General features: G+C 37.2%; 1 protein-coding gene across 2 annotated transcripts in view; it reads left to right on the top strand.

Annotated features, from left to right (window-relative positions):
* The window catches only part of hpse2 (heparanase 2), a 50,726-nt gene that overhangs the window by 7,321 nt on the left and 27,433 nt on the right, over positions 1 to 15,972 (top strand). The window lies entirely within an intron of this gene.

Here is a 15,972-nt window from a genome sequence, read left to right as displayed (position 1 = left end):
GCAGAAGGAGTAAAGTTATTAGGACTTTAAATTAGTAGTGTCCCCTGCACAAACTATTGCAAAGAGGAGTCATTATGTGATGGTACATAGAGATGAATTTATTTTAATTGAGTATAGTGAGACAAAGATGACCACTTCACTTGATCAAATTTTGGTTTGAGATGACACACTTAAGAATATTATTTTAATGTAAGATGAGTCAAATGTTGGCTTCATGATCTAGCAGATGGTTTGGAGCCTGACGTCACAATTTAGCCTCTACTCTTTCTCTGTTTCTTAGTCTGATCTCACACTCGCAGTATTAAGTGACATGAATGTTTATGGGATTTAATCAGTTGTTAGGTATACGCAAACATTACTGAGAGTAGATCAGACACTAATACCATGAGCCTCTCTCTGTAAGTTGGCACAATCAAGGCTAGAAACCGCTAACAGAAAGATGCATAGCTCCCCAGGAAACATGAGAAGAATGACAGAAAAGTGAAATATGTTAATGTTTATGTAATGTATTCTTTGCAACAAATGTTCTTGTGCACTTGATAAAGGTCATTGTGCTTAAATGAAATCTTGGCCACGTAGTTTGTTTGGCGTGTGTACAATTCTACCTAAACATGAAGTCTACATGTAAAACTGAAGGGTTTTTTGTCAACGACTGTATGTTTCAGTGACTTAGTCAGTGTTCAGATTCTGAGTTGCAACATATGGGAGAATAGAGGAGAATTTCACTGTATGCATATCTCAAATGTTCCACAGAGTTAGTGGATAGCCTTTCTAAGCCTGCTAGAAAATATGAACAGGGCTGGACATGCAAACTTTGATTATTACGTTTGACTGTTTTCATTAATACTGTACACACTGCTGCACTCTAGCTTGTGAAACCAGCTGTACTTTTGTGTACACACTTGATGTAAAACTGCACATCAAATGTGTAAACACATATTGAAATATTTCACCCCAGCTCAGATATCAAATCGGATTTTTTGTGCGAAAAACTCCTATCCTGTGTGCAGTACAACTGTGAAAACTGAAATGAAATTCTTGACAGAAAGCGTAATGAGACACTAACATACAGGAATATGTTAAAAATCTGGAAAGACAAACATTAGGAACAGAACGGGGAATTCACTGAACATCTGTGAATGGCTTGAAAATGTTTTCATCAAAACAAACTGGCACAGCTGTCTATAGCCTCTAGTTATAACTTTCTCTTTTTAAAAAATCAAAACACATTTTCTCGCAGCACTGGGAAACATGCTCTATTCTTTGTATTTGTTCTGCTCACCATCTTCTCCCAGACCTTTATCACTCCTCTTCTTAATCGTATGCTTTAAACTCTTTCGTGAGTGACCAGAAGTGTTTCTCCAACGGCTTCCTCATCTTTTTGTTTAAAATTGCCTCAGTTAGTATGTTCACACTTTGCGTGAACTGTAATGGATTTGGTTTTTGGTGTTGCAGCTGCTTCAGTACCCGGACCATCTTTAGCTCACTGCTGAATACAGATTTATGAGAGTTTCCCCTGCCAAGTTTCACACGGTAACACTACAGTGCAGCCAGTTGCCATGTCAGCAGGAGAGTGAATATAATCTGCTTTGATTTGTATATATCCATAATGATATTATTAGATATGAGCAGCTATTGCGGTTCTTGGACAGAGTGGAGGTAGTTGAAAAAACATTAAAGGTTGTGTGCATATTTTTTCATGCAACGTATTGCCCAGCTGTTTACTTTATTGTACTATTAAAAGAAGCGATGCTAGAACCCTGCTGTGTTGTCCTGCCAATAGCTTAAGGGAGTCAGAAGCATAGCATTTCTTTTCACAGATACGTGAAGTGTGAGTTTTAAGTATTTTTCTGCCTTCAAACTGCACTCACACTTAGGTGAAGCAAAATTACTGCTGTCTTATATGGAGTTTGTGTTGAAGAGGTTTTGCAATAGTAATTTCACAAATTTTAATTAAATTATTTTGCATTTTTAAACTTTTTATTTATTGCAAAGAAGAAATATTTAAATTGGACTGTTTTGTGTTCTGCCAATTCAAGCAGTAACTGCAAACTGGACAAAGCCTATTATGATAATACCCAAAATAAGCTTTTCCAAATTAGCGTTAAATTCTGTTTGAAATTCAGAATTGTTTTCCGGTCTTAGGTTTTACATAGTAGTTTTTTTGTTTTGTTTTTTTGGTTTTTTTTGTTGTTTTTTTGCAGTATTACATTAGATGCAATACACACACTTATGAAAGCGCATTAGAACCAGACTGGGGACAGTACTGTTGGTATCCACACGCTGAAATCTGGGCACACACTTGATTTGAAAAGTCAATATTTTTCTGACAATGACCTGCCTGAAAACCAGTTAACAAAAACAGGATTTATAGTTACAAAAGGGATCCATGTGTCAAAAAAACACACCATAAATTTAAAGTGAGTAGTAAAATTATTAATGTCTTCATTACTTGCACACCTTGAGCAAATTTTCTGCACTTTAGTTTACCTATTGGCTTAAAATGTATCCCATCTGCTTTTATATCTTTTGAAACAAGACATGCTCTTTTCTTTTGGGTTTTTGTTCAGAACCATAACCTTCTTTGTAGTTTTTTTTATATATATTTTGTGGCTTTCAGGGATTTACTTCATTGCATTTGTCCTCTCGGTCACCATGTGTATCATCTTAGCGCAGATGTGTTTAAAGTCATGTTCATTTTAAGTGTATCTGTAATAACAACCATTCTCTAAATAACTTGCATCACTAGATTATTCATGTTCATGTGCACACTGAAAAGATTTGGATCCAGACTTAAACCCTGCGGCACGTCACTGCAACCAGTTTCACACACAGAGCCATTTACAGCATAACTCAAAGTAGTGAATTATCTATAGACAAAGGAGCTCAGTCAGAACATGACTACATGTGAATTTGTGTGACCTTTTTTTTATGTGTGTTTGGCTGAATTTATAAAGTGCTTTTTTCTCATTCTTACATGTCAGTTTACAATTATCACCAGTGATGTAATCTCAGCGTGACAAACGTTTGATTGCCATATAGCCTACTTTTTTTCCTTACTCTTTCCACATGGCCTACACAGATCCAGAAGTGTCTGTTTTTCCTTGATCGAAAGAATACCCAGTGTTTAAATCATGGATGGACATAACATGTAATTCCATGTGTTTGCAATATGCCCCGAGACAAGTGCCAGCAACCTGCAAACGAATGTCATTTTAATAGCCTGATGCATGGGAAATGTTTGAAAGCAGTCCTTCCTCTCCCGTGATTGTTTGGCATGACATCCAACCTCCACATTTTTCTTCAGAGCTCTAGAAAACATACGTTTTGTGTCAAATTTCAAATCATGGCACTGTGTTCTTGACTGCTTTGAGCAAGCTTGTACCAGTGGGATGGCTCTGTTGCTGGAATGCTGGTACCTCTTGAATATATGTGTGTCTAGGTCTCCGTGTGTGTGTGTGTGTTTATACAGACTGTAAGTGTGTGTATGGGTCCAGATGAAGTTGTTATCCCGAGGCAGAAAACATGCCTCCTTCATTACCAGTGAGACACATTTTATTTCCTTAATTTGACTCTTAGGCTGTCATCCGTTATTTATGAGATTACCCTGTGTGTGTGTTTGTGTGTGTGCCTGTCCATATGTATTCATTGTGTGTACAGTTTGCACTGGAAATAGGGTCTGGTAAGGGGCTAAAAAGCTGTAACTGCTGTTTAGAGAGGTGATTTGACTTGGTGTTTAAGAATGTTACGCTAATGTTTCTTCTCTCAACTACTTACCCTGGAATTTAACACACTCATTAGCATCGCACAAATGTTGGCAACATTGCTACATGCGTGTGTGTGCTCCAGGAAAGTGTCTGCTATTTCTTGTAGCGAGAGAATACAGTTTTGCGGGGCTGAGCCGTCATCAGTACGTATCTAAGGAGTTGAGTCAATTTTAGCATGAGTACATAAACACTGTTCTTTTATATTACATTTTTATATTAAGAAATTAAAATAAAATATTTTCATATGTTTTACCTGAATAATTTTAATATTATTTTTTTCCTCCTACATTCTGCTTAACGTTTCTGTAATACTTAGTTGCAGTGGTAAATGTAACTTTAGATATATAATATATATGCACAGTTGCAGAATATGGATGAGACTGCTTACCACCTTTTCAGACTGACGTTCTTCCTCTAGTTTAATGTGATTTGCACCCAATATTTTCTAACCATAATCATTCACATTATTCCTGTTGGATAAATTGTTTCTTTCCTCTCTTTGGTTCATACTTTGTGTTCATACTTTAACACTGGGGATATTCAACTTATTGTGTCATCGTGCACTAAACCCCATCCCCCCTCAAAAAAACGTTGCTTTCATACATGTTTGGCATGTTTTTCTTTGGCCACTTGTGGACCCTGTTTAATTCTGTTCCTTTTTTTTCATTTGGAGCATATGTTGGATTGTGTTGGACCTTGTCAGAGGCCATCTATCACTCCATGGTGTCCTGCTGAGTTGGAGATTCACAGCACAGCCCTCAACTCTCAAAATGAGAAAACAAGAGCATGAGTGAAGAATAAGAGAGCAGAGAGAAGGGGGGGAAAATGGGGAATGAATAGAGTGAGAAGTGAACCAACAGACTGATCAAAACGGAAGTATAAAGAGCAAAAAGAGAGCAAAACTTGAAGATGAATAAAACATTTCAACTCATGTGAGACCTCCAGTTTTTCTCTAGAACAATCTTTTACCATCTCAGCCAGGCCCAGCACTTAAGATCCATCGCACAAGCCAACACCTGTGGTGTAAACTGTGCCTTCAAGGTTGAGCAAACCTGTAAATGTTCAGGGATCAGTAGCTTCACAAGTGTTAGATTTCCCAACAGCCTCAGAGCACAAATAACATCTTCAAAGCACCCTTCCAAAAACATCTTTAATAACTAGGGTGTTTCCAAAAATCTTTCACAACCCACTAGCTTGTGTCAATTTCTTGTTACCACTGATGGATGGAAATCAGGACAGTCAATTTTTATAATGATTTTTTTTTGGCATGTTTATAAAAATACCATATTATATTGTTTCTGATGTACTTCTATTTTCATAGCTTAAAAGAAATCACAGTTGCCTTTAGAAAACTATTAAAAAAAACTTGTTATCACTAAGAAAGGAGGGGAAACACCATAATTGAGAAAGTATGTGTCTCCTTGTTGAAGTGGTTAGGAAATAAAGGGCAAGTTCTATCTGCTTCAGGGGCCTTGCTGCTGGCTGTCCATGACCTTTGACCTGGACATAAAAAGAGGACATCTAGGTGCCTTAGAGGGATGTGTAAAGAAGCTACTTCCTAAATTTTTATGTGTAAATATATTGTTTTTGAGGTGGTGTCTGAAGACCCTGTTATTTGTAAAACAAAAAACAAAACAAAACAAATGAAAAAAATGCATAATATTCTTGATTATGAAACCCATTACTTAACAATATATATTATTGTCCTCTTCCATCTACTCACTGACCCACATATCCCAAAATGATCTCATATATTTAATAAATAATTCAAGTGATGTAGCAAAGTGAAGATTGATGCCAGATTTTTTTTAAGTGGCTTCAGTATTGGCTCAGTAAATTGTAAGTTGTTTTCCAACACATAACTCAAATGACAAACAGCAGTATAATGCAATTCCTCCATTATAAATTTGTACCTCAGTGTGAGAATTCAAAGAAAGAATTACTGTGTTGAGGCAACATCCTCAAATATACCTGCTACTTTACTGGGACTCATTGATTTGTTACAGAGTCATATCAGTTCATTGTTAACAGCTGCCTCTGAACTATGCAAATCCTGCTGTTCTTAAAGCAATATTTCTGCATTAAAAAGCTCAGGACATGCATGACATACATGCATTATTCAGTCTGGGAGTTATCTTTTCACACATCTATTATCTTGAAGTTCTGATGTGCAACCAACCATAAACTGTATGTATAATATGGATAACTTCACCTGGTGGCTGGTAAAAATACTGTTCTGAAACACCAACTTGAACATTTTGAAATATGGACTGACAAGTCCAGGATTTGCAGTAAGATGGAGATTTGTCTATTATAGCACATCCACTAATCAAATCAGACCCCATTTTTGTCTAAAAGGCCTAATTAAAAAGAAAAAAAATCATGCTGTACTGAAGAAGGCTTTAAACTAAATTGTACCAGCATAAACTGGGTTTGATGGGGGTTTTTTTTGGTTTGTTTTTTTTAAATAGAAAGATAACACAGTAACAACATTGAATGAAGGAGGTGGGAACATGCAAATAATAAATCAGTATTGAAAACTGATTTATTAATGCTTGCAACATGCAGTTTACTGCTAATTTTGCTAATATTTAACGTAAAAGAAAGCATGTCTTTTTTTTGCATTTGAAATACACTAATTCCTCAGTAAATCTGGCCCTAAGTAACTAATGGGGTCATTTTTCTTGGACTTCTGATGAATTCGACTTACGTTTTTTAACAGTGCGAGTGCACGCCACGTCCTTTAGTAATGCTGCAGGTTTAAAGCACATTTGCTTCACTTTTCAGACCCTGAGACATATCCATCTTTTAAATACAGTCTGTAGATATATAACATGAGTATGCATCAAGTACATCTCTAACTTACAAAGAAAGTGGCTCAAGTATGTCAAATCATGCTCTGTGTCGATATAGTTACCTATAAACAACATTAGTTGTTTCCTTCCTTCAGATCTCTATAATGAAAATCCAGACAAAAGCTGAGTATCGTGTCCTCTAGAAAGATTAAAACTGCAGGTGCCCAGCTACCTTCCACAGCAACGATTCATAGACTTTATCCCAAAAAAAACAAACAAATCCAGTGCTCAAACAACATAATCCAGAGTTGCAGGAAATTGCTAAAAAGTCTTACAAGGAAACCGACTTCACAGGGGAATCGTCTCTTTGTATTTTTTCCCCTTTTTTCCTTTTTTTTGTTGCTTGTTTTCATTTCTGTTTATTGTGAAAGATTCTGATCACTGAGCAGCTTTAGGGAGTAATGGATTACAGTGTGGGTTTTTGTTTACACTTGAAAAATGTTGTAAACTGAAGTGAGAGAAGCACGGTGGGCTGTGTGTTTTGATCAGATAGAGCCTTGAGTCTAAGTCTTAAAGTCAGAACCCACATCACTATCAGAGCCTGTATTTTGTTTGTTTGTAAATCTCTAAAAAAGAAAACATTAGGAACTTGGACGGACACATATGGAAGCCAGTTTATGCTTGAATGTTAGGATGGTAACCTACTTTTACTGAGACCAACAACAGATAGCTGTTTGGCTTCAACTTAAAATCAGTCACCTCCGTAAAGTTTTTTGGCTCATTAGAAGAGTAATAGAGGCATAATGTTAGATGTGTGACCAAATTGTTTTCTTTCTCATTTTCCAGAGTCTCTCTTTGTTTCTGTTTTTGTTAATTGGCTTAAGTATCCAGTAATTTGGTGCTTTGGGTTTTTATTTGGAGATTTTATTAGATGCCAGCTGATTGATTGTTACAAGATGACAGAGGAAATATGTAAGATATTTTATGGCCTTTCATCACTTAAGCAGTGCAACCCACTTAACTTATTTATTTTATGTCTTAACCATATTATACAACTGTTTATGTGTTGTAAAGAAATAGAAGGAAAATAGAAAGAAAAGGATGGGAAAAAAATTGGAGTAGAGTGTGTTTCATGCATTAAAGCATCTCAGTTCTTATAGATGGTTGGCCTCAAAGCCCTTTTGCTCTGGTGCGATTTGGCTTTAAAGGAACCCTGGTCTGTGGGACAATGCACTTTGTTATTAAAGGAATTTTATAAGTCCATAAGTGTGTAATGAAATTTGCCTCGGTCAAAGGAGCGAAGCACGGAAAGGAAAACTGGAATTGAATTTTCGTGGTACGTTCCTCAGACCTGCATTCCCTTAGGGAGAGTACAGGACTGCTTGCAGTGGCCCAGGCAAGAAGAGGCCAAGTGAAATCTTTCCCTGAGGTTTTGAACTTTTGCTGTGAATGGCAGGAGCCGACACCTCTAACCAGGAGCAGATGTTTGGCTTGGCCTGGTCTGTCCACTGGCAGAGTAGGGAACCCAGGGTTTGATTGAGCCAGCATGCCCTACTCACAACACTAATAGCCTGGCTCTGCATTACTTAGGCTACCCCTGCTGAAGTCTGCTGCCTTCAAACTCCTTTACTGTAGGTCTAGAAGAGACATGGGAACTGAGCTGAGCCAAGACTCCTGTGCATTCATCGCAACATTAGAATCTCAACACTGAAGCAAAGCCGTAGCTGATTCTGCTATAATGTTAAGCAACTGGCATCTTTTGATGCTTTTTTAGATTTGCCTTGAGTTTAAATTTTTCACTCATCATATGTATGTGTATACAAAATAAGTACACGTCAATTATAGAAATATCAAAAATTGATTGCTTTTAGTCTAACTTGTGTCAGCGGTAAAAATTTTAAGCCAACGTCTCAGTGCATATTTATGTTAAAAATGATCCAGCGGATTCAGGTGATGTTAGATGTTTGTTTTTGTTTTAAGCAAATGAAGGACAGCTGTCTCCAGTGTTTAAGAGTAAATACTGAAGATATTACAAGACACATTGCCTTTTTATCTTCTAAAATCTCCTGATTTTCTTATCCCCCAACATGAAACATTTTTGAAGTTCTAATGTAAACATCTTAGTCCCACCAGATGTTGAGCATCTTCTCTTTACTGGCAACCTTTACTGAAACGTTGAAAAAGACACTGTAAGCTGTCTAAACTGCATGGCATGTACAAGCATAGTCCTTCTACACACTTGGTAAAGATTTCGATTTTATCATATAGTTATAGTTCAGTCATATTTCCGTTTGTGTTTTATAATATAAATGTAATTATGTTACTAAAAATATGTTTAGGATCTGAAAAATGTACAGAGCACATTACTGTCAACTGTAAGCAGGTACAAAAAAACAATGCTTATAAAATCCTAATTATGTATTAATTATTTGTTTTAACTACTTCTTAGCATGACTCTGCCACTTGTCCCTCATGGGGTTAATGTCATACACTGTTTCTAATGGTTAAATAATCTAGGATCAAGATTTGAGGGGAAAAAGTAAATCCTAAAATAAATTCAGTACATCAGCATTACTGGTGAGCAGACATTACTTGGACTGCTTTCTAAAGGATATTCTGGTAAATGGTGCAAATCAAATCACTAATGCTAAAAATGTTTATTCTGATGGATGAACTTGCAGTAATATTTTGACACAGCAATGTATTTTTGAGGTTTCCTACACTGGGTGTAAATGAAATGGTATTTATTTGTAAAACTGGAAAAATATGTGTGATTGAATTCAAATATTTTAGCATACAATATGGTTTTTGCATCGGTTAAAAGTACCGCCACAAGTGTTAGAGCACTAAAGAAGAATGTCATTTTTCTAAACCGCAAACATCTCAACAGACTAATTGACCAAAACATAATAATAAAACAAATCAAAATCTCACTTGCATTCTAGCCTCTGCCAATAAGTCCTTGTGTAGATGGAAAGCAAATGGAGTAAAAAATGTTTTCAGATGAAGAATAGGCTCAATTTGTTATAGCATTAGGTTCTCAGCAGACAACATCATGAAACTTAGCCAGAGCACAAGACTGTTGAGAGGATGGTTTGAGAGGACTTTTGATGATGTGATTTGTTAAGGTGATTAGTTGGAAAATGTTTCTGTGTTTATTTCCTTGAAAATCTGGCAGGAATATCATCTCTGTCATACTAGGTGCTGTAAAAATCTCATGGGACTGAAGGTTGTTTTGCTGGAGAAATCTGATGATGATGTCATTTTAAAGCTTGCTGTAGAACTGACGTCTTATCATGCATTTCCAAACCAGACATTTAATGTTATTCGAACAAGGTGCGATCGAAGGTTTATGTTATCCACGTTAGTCATAAAAAGCAAACTCTCACCTTTTATAAAATTCACTGCTATCTCCATTATGGCCACGTGAATGGAACGATCGCTTCCAGGACTGCTGCTTGTTTTTAGATCAAGAACTGTGTTGATCTGCAACGTGCTGGATCTCCTCCACGGTGTTAAAACTCTGATCCTTCAACTTAAATTAAATTTTGTGGTAAAGGACAGTTTTGTACAATAACACGCACCATTGTTGAGGTGATTTGCAGCAAATCTCTTCCATCAGATACCAGTACAACTGCATGCTTAGATGCTGATCGTGAGTAACAAATTCTCAGTGCACAAACCTATGAATGTCAAAAAAACCTCAGCTTTCATCACCACTGATGATCCTCATTGTGATTTTGAGTCAGTCTGACACAGAAGTTGGACTGTTTGCTTTGCTTTGAAGGTAGAGGTCCATGATTAAAGCTGCAGACATCCAAGTGCAAGCTGTAGAAAAGGACTTTGCAGTGATTCCATTCTATGTTGCACAAGTATATACAGCTTTTGACCTATATGTCACACAATAAGCAGGCACTGAGAACAATATCTACCAAACAGACATTTGAGGGGCTTATTTTAGGTTTGCTAAATAGCAGTGTTAGATCTTTTCACGTTAAGTAGTGACCACAAGATTTAAAGCTAAAACTGCCTGTTTTAGACAGAAAGAACTGAGTTCCTGTGTAGAGAGCCAACATAACATATATAGGTTTTGGTTTTTGTGACTAAAGTTATTCCATGACATTCCAGAAGAATATAATAGATATGAAAAAAACCCATAAAAGGTCTCCTTGAATGTAAATTTAAAACCTTGAAACATTTTTTTTAGTGTTTTATACTGTGCTAAATTAGCAATTGTGCACTTTTGTCTTCTAATCTTCAAATTTTTATCTTCTAATTTCATAATGTATCATTTTTTTTAAACCTGAAAATATGATGATTTTATCATCTTAAGAGACCTGTAGGATTTTTTTCTCTGGCTTGAACTCACTGGCAAAGTATTGGTTCAGGTATTATCCGAGAATTATTATGAAAATAATACATACATTTCTAAAATGTTATTCCATCATTCAGTCAATTATATTTAATTAGTGCAGTTATAAGTGATTAGATTTGAATTGCAAAATAACAAATGGCTTATGTAGTCGGTATGGTCTGCACATTACGTAGTAGCATTTTTATAAACATTTTCTGTCTTTTCCCAGCATCTGATATTATAAATGTATAATTACCTATAAAAGTTGTTATGCAAGATGGTGATTCAGTAACTGTTTAATCTGGCTCTGCACGTTCAGCTGAAGAACCTCCAGTTTAAGTGAAGCATAAGTAATGTGTGTGGATATAGTTTGAGAGTGGAAGATGATTGCTGTGATTATGGTGATTATTCTAGCAGTGAAAGGGAGTCTGGAATACTGTGTGTTTGCATTGCTGCCCGCTTGGGATCTGGTCTTCATAACCCTCATTCATCACACTGCCTGGGGTCAAAGATACCCTTTTTGAACTGGAATGTAGCAGATGTCCATTATGCCCCAACACATTGTTGCCCTTTGCCAGTGGTATAATTTTTGAATATGATGGTGAAGGTGTTAAAAGAAGCATTTGTTAAAAACTTGTGAAGATAGCCACTGTGTCTGAATCCTAAGCAGGTGGGGTGTTTAAAGGACTCCTGAAAATATTTTAGGTTCAAGCTCTTTGATGATTCAGGGCAGTAAAGCCCTGGGCTAGTCTCTCATTCATTCCAGCCTATGTATGTGGAGGAGTTTTGTTTCTCTACAACTACAGAGCATTCAGTGCTTAATTACAGCATCAGCAGAGGTGTGTGAGATGAGATGGCTAACCAGATAAGAGGCGGAAGCTTTACAACAACCCTCTATGTAGGTGACAGCGTTACTAATCTTTGGTAGTGAAACTGTCACACCCTTTGCTTAACTGCCCTGCATTGGCCAAAAAAAGTAAACAGTTTATGAAGTGTAAAATATGTTACATGGTAAAAATGCAGTTTTATATCCTACAGTATAAAAGCAACAATATACATATTTTCATGTAAAAAGCTTTAAAGTTTTTCCTTTACATGAAGTGTACGGACATATGGTGCAAACAGAACAAAAGTGTCAGACCATATGTATATATTACTTTCATGTAATTGAATCTTCTTTTTTTTTGGGTCAGAATGTCCTCCTTTCTCTGTCTCAGACTCCAAACAAGTCCCCACATTAATCTCATAATAACTCTAATAACTTCTAATGCTTACAAGTCTGAACACATGTCTTGTGTTGGACCTTGACCTGATGAAGATCGTTTTGCAGCAAACATGGTGTAGGTCTTATTCTTCAGTATGACTGCTAACAAAATACTATCCATCCCTAGACAGTTATGCAAGTTAGTTTATATTTTGTCTCAGCACCCTGCCAACTGGCAATACTAGCCTGTCCATCAAGAAGCATTTCTTTTGCTTATCAAAAAACCCTTTTATTTCTATTACTTCCTGTCTGTAATACAATAATATTAGAAGAGTAACTTCATCGAATTTGACTTTGTGGTGTCGCTTTGAATGTAAATGCTGGGTGTTCAAATATTAGAATTGGTTGCACATTGCAAAGAAGCTGCAGATTGGCCATCTTAATCATCTTGTTATGAAGACAACTGTTTGCCTTAGACAGCGATGAACCCTCAGTTCGATTCACAAGTTACTAAACAGTCTGTCAGTTTGTAATAAAAGAATCATTCACAACAATTTTGGCTAATGATAATGGCTGCTGTATTACTTCGTGCTTTGGTTGTGTTTGGTAGTGGTTTATAGGTAGCTCCACAGTACATACAAATACAACAGACATGGTGATGTTTCTCTCCTGGGAATTCACTCCTTGCGCACACCTTGTATCTTTACAAGCCAATGAGGTCATTAGTATCTAACAAGCGTGCTTTTCCCATTAGGGAGTGATAGACAGCGGCCATTGCCAAACAGATGTGAAAACCACTCACACCCCAAACACAACCACACCCTTTCCCCCCAACAAGTGGTTTGAGTTACATGGCCCAAAGCCAATAAAAGACACTTGATGTCATTTTGTCCATTTCACTGCCTTTCATTTGTTATATGCTGCATCCTCTTGCCTTGTTTGGAACACAAGGGAAAATAGTGCTTGCACACACACACACACACACACACACACACACACACACACACACAGGAGCACAGAGTTGTTGTACTTTACATCAAGAACAGCGTATGTTAACATACCACTCATCTTACTCAGCAGTCCTGTCGAGCTGCTCTGCATCTCTTTACACTGGGTTCACAGAAGGGGGCCACACACAAGTCTAGTCAGAGCAAATTCACAGATTGAGATAATCTCTCTCTCACATTCTGGTTTCAACACATATGGACGCACACACATATCAGTCCCCCTCTACTAACAGAATTGAAAACAGGTGCCCACCACATATCTTGCATTCTTCCAAAATACAAAAGTGGTTTGACCTGAATGGTTTTGCTGAAGTGGAGCCCCCCTGTATGAAAGGAGAGTCCATGTGGAGATGTGTGTTTGTGTAAACATGGAGGCGTTGGGTTCTGTGCAACATGCTGGTGGAGCAGCACAGGCTCGCAGTATATTAGAACCACATTTTCCCTCTGCGCAACCATAACATTCAGTGTCAAGCTAGCGTCAGGGTAAGTCATAGATATACCACGCGAACATAGCAAAACACCTCTTTTAACATCTTTGTGCACAGCGACCGTAACAGTATACTGGTCTGGGTTTCACCGATATGGATGAATTGTTAAACTGCGGTTTGATCGATAGCTGCTCTTGAGCATTTGACTAGCTGTTGAAATAATTGGATATATCAGTCTTCAGATGATCTTGCTTCAGTCACACGGTCTTGCTCTGCAGCTCGAGAGGATCTGGTTAGTGGATGACCCGACCAATGAGAAACAGAAGGCAGAGATGAACCACTGGAGCTGCTGGAAATTGTAGCCATAATGGAGGTGGCAATGATAAATGCACTGAGCTTGAGTTTTCCTGGATATTTGGGCAGTTTAATTCCAAATCTTTCATGACATCATCTTGCATGTTGTAACCGCACGTGTTGTGTGTAAGTATAAATGTTAGATTAATTTTAATCCATCTGGTAAAGCCTCATAAACTGTCATCAACAATTTTCTCCAGCATGTTAACAATAATTTGATGGATGTATTGTTTCAGAATAGCCATTTCCACCATCTTTTCCCCATTGAGTTTACAGTGTGCGTTTCACTGCAAACTTTAAGCCAGTGCGCTGTGAGTTTTTACAGCTGACAGAGAAAATTACAAGCACCTACAGGGCGGCAGTGTGCTCAGTGTGATTTTATTTCATGCATAACTCTCTTTTCCACCTACATCTACAAAGTTATTAAATCATTAGAGGAAAGAAAAATAACATAAAAAGTTTTAGAATTCATTTTAGATCATCTTCATTAGCAGTGTGGACACTTTTCAAGAACTCTGGAAACTTGACTGCCACATGTGCATCTATGGAAAACATATTGTGTCCATAAACAGGAAAAAAGACTCACAATTAATTTCTCTAAACAGCCTTCTACCCTGTCTGCACATGTCTCTTGAGGATTCAGTTTTGATTTGACTTTTAAAGCAAGCCAGAACTCAGCTGCAGTCTTTTTTTCTGTGAGCGGTCCGGGTATTACTCATGTTGTGGGGACCTAGGTCTGTTTACACAGTCAAATTATGCAGACATGTCATCCTAATGAGCACAAAAGCCAAGTCCTATGGCATAAATCATAACATTTTAAAGGTGAAGGCATTAAGAATAGGGTATGGTTACATTTTGGGTTTCAAATTTGTGTGTGTGAATGTGTGCACACACCCACTCCAGACTGATTTCCATTCAACTAGTAGTTGTAAATTGTGTTGGCAACTTTGTTTCGGTATTGAATTAAATATCTAATGAAAACAGAAAACTAATTTCTGCTGTGCTTGGTATTTTTGTCTCCCAAGGCATAAATGGTGGAGAATGCATGGATATACTCTGTTTTTGATGCTCAAAGCAAGAAATGTTTTCATAAATCACTGAAACTAAATTCCAAATGATCCCTCACATTTTAGGCAGGAAAGGCTACTTGTTCTGTCTGCATATCTGTAGCCTGCATTCACTTTCCTCCCAGTACACAAAAACATATGTTGCAGAGTAGTCTGGAATGGTTGCAATGTTTTTGTGTAATGTATACTCTCAGTTAAATGTGGTTGTTCACTGATAATAAAAATATAGTCTTAATATAGTATCTCTGTGATTTAAAAGAAATCCTGATGGTGCTTCATGTTTTAAGTTCAAATTTTAGGTTTTTATATTTATGCCGTCCCTTGCTTTTTTAAGCTCTGTTGTGTGATCCTCGTCTCAATCTGTTTTTCATAACTTTTATGAAATTTTAGTGAGGCTGTGTGATATAACGAAGGCGAATCTAGCAGCTCAAAAGTGAAACAAATCCAAGCTGTAATAGCAACAACTTTCATGTAAAAATACACCTGTCCTGTCAGCTACAGTAACCTAGTGAAAGCACAGTGCTAGAAAAGAGTGGGATTTCATTGGAAACTTTAAATGGGTGTCTGCTCATGTGGGTGGTATGTAAACCAGTAAACACTGTGTGAGTGCATAGAGGCCTGGTGCAAATAGACATATGTGTACCTCAGTGTTTGAAGGAATATGCAGAACTGCAGAAATGAGGCATATCGCTGACTGATGCTGCCGGCCGCTCTGCTTCACAGAGCCGGCTTTTCTATCAGATAGACAGCTTGACAATATCCAGACTCCACTCTTTCCGCTACACACAAACACACAAAGGCACGCCAGCAGAATCACACATATAAGCAAATGCACACCCGTGCACACACGGCTTTCTGGGGTTTGTTCTGCTTGTTTCTGGCTGGACTGTTTGTAAGATAAAAGAGAAGATTGTAGCTGAGTACAGTAAAGTCTGACCTCTTAGACAGGCTTTCATTGTTTTGTGTGTAATTGAGAATTTTGAGACCTGTTTTAAA

Source organism: Aulonocara stuartgranti, assembly GCF_965226115.1.
Source record: "Aulonocara stuartgranti genome assembly, chromosome: 13".
Lineage (NCBI taxonomy): Eukaryota > Metazoa > Chordata > Actinopteri > Cichliformes > Cichlidae > Aulonocara > Aulonocara stuartgranti.
Note: the sequence above shows the minus strand (reverse complement) of the source record. Positions and strands in the feature narration are given on the sequence as shown.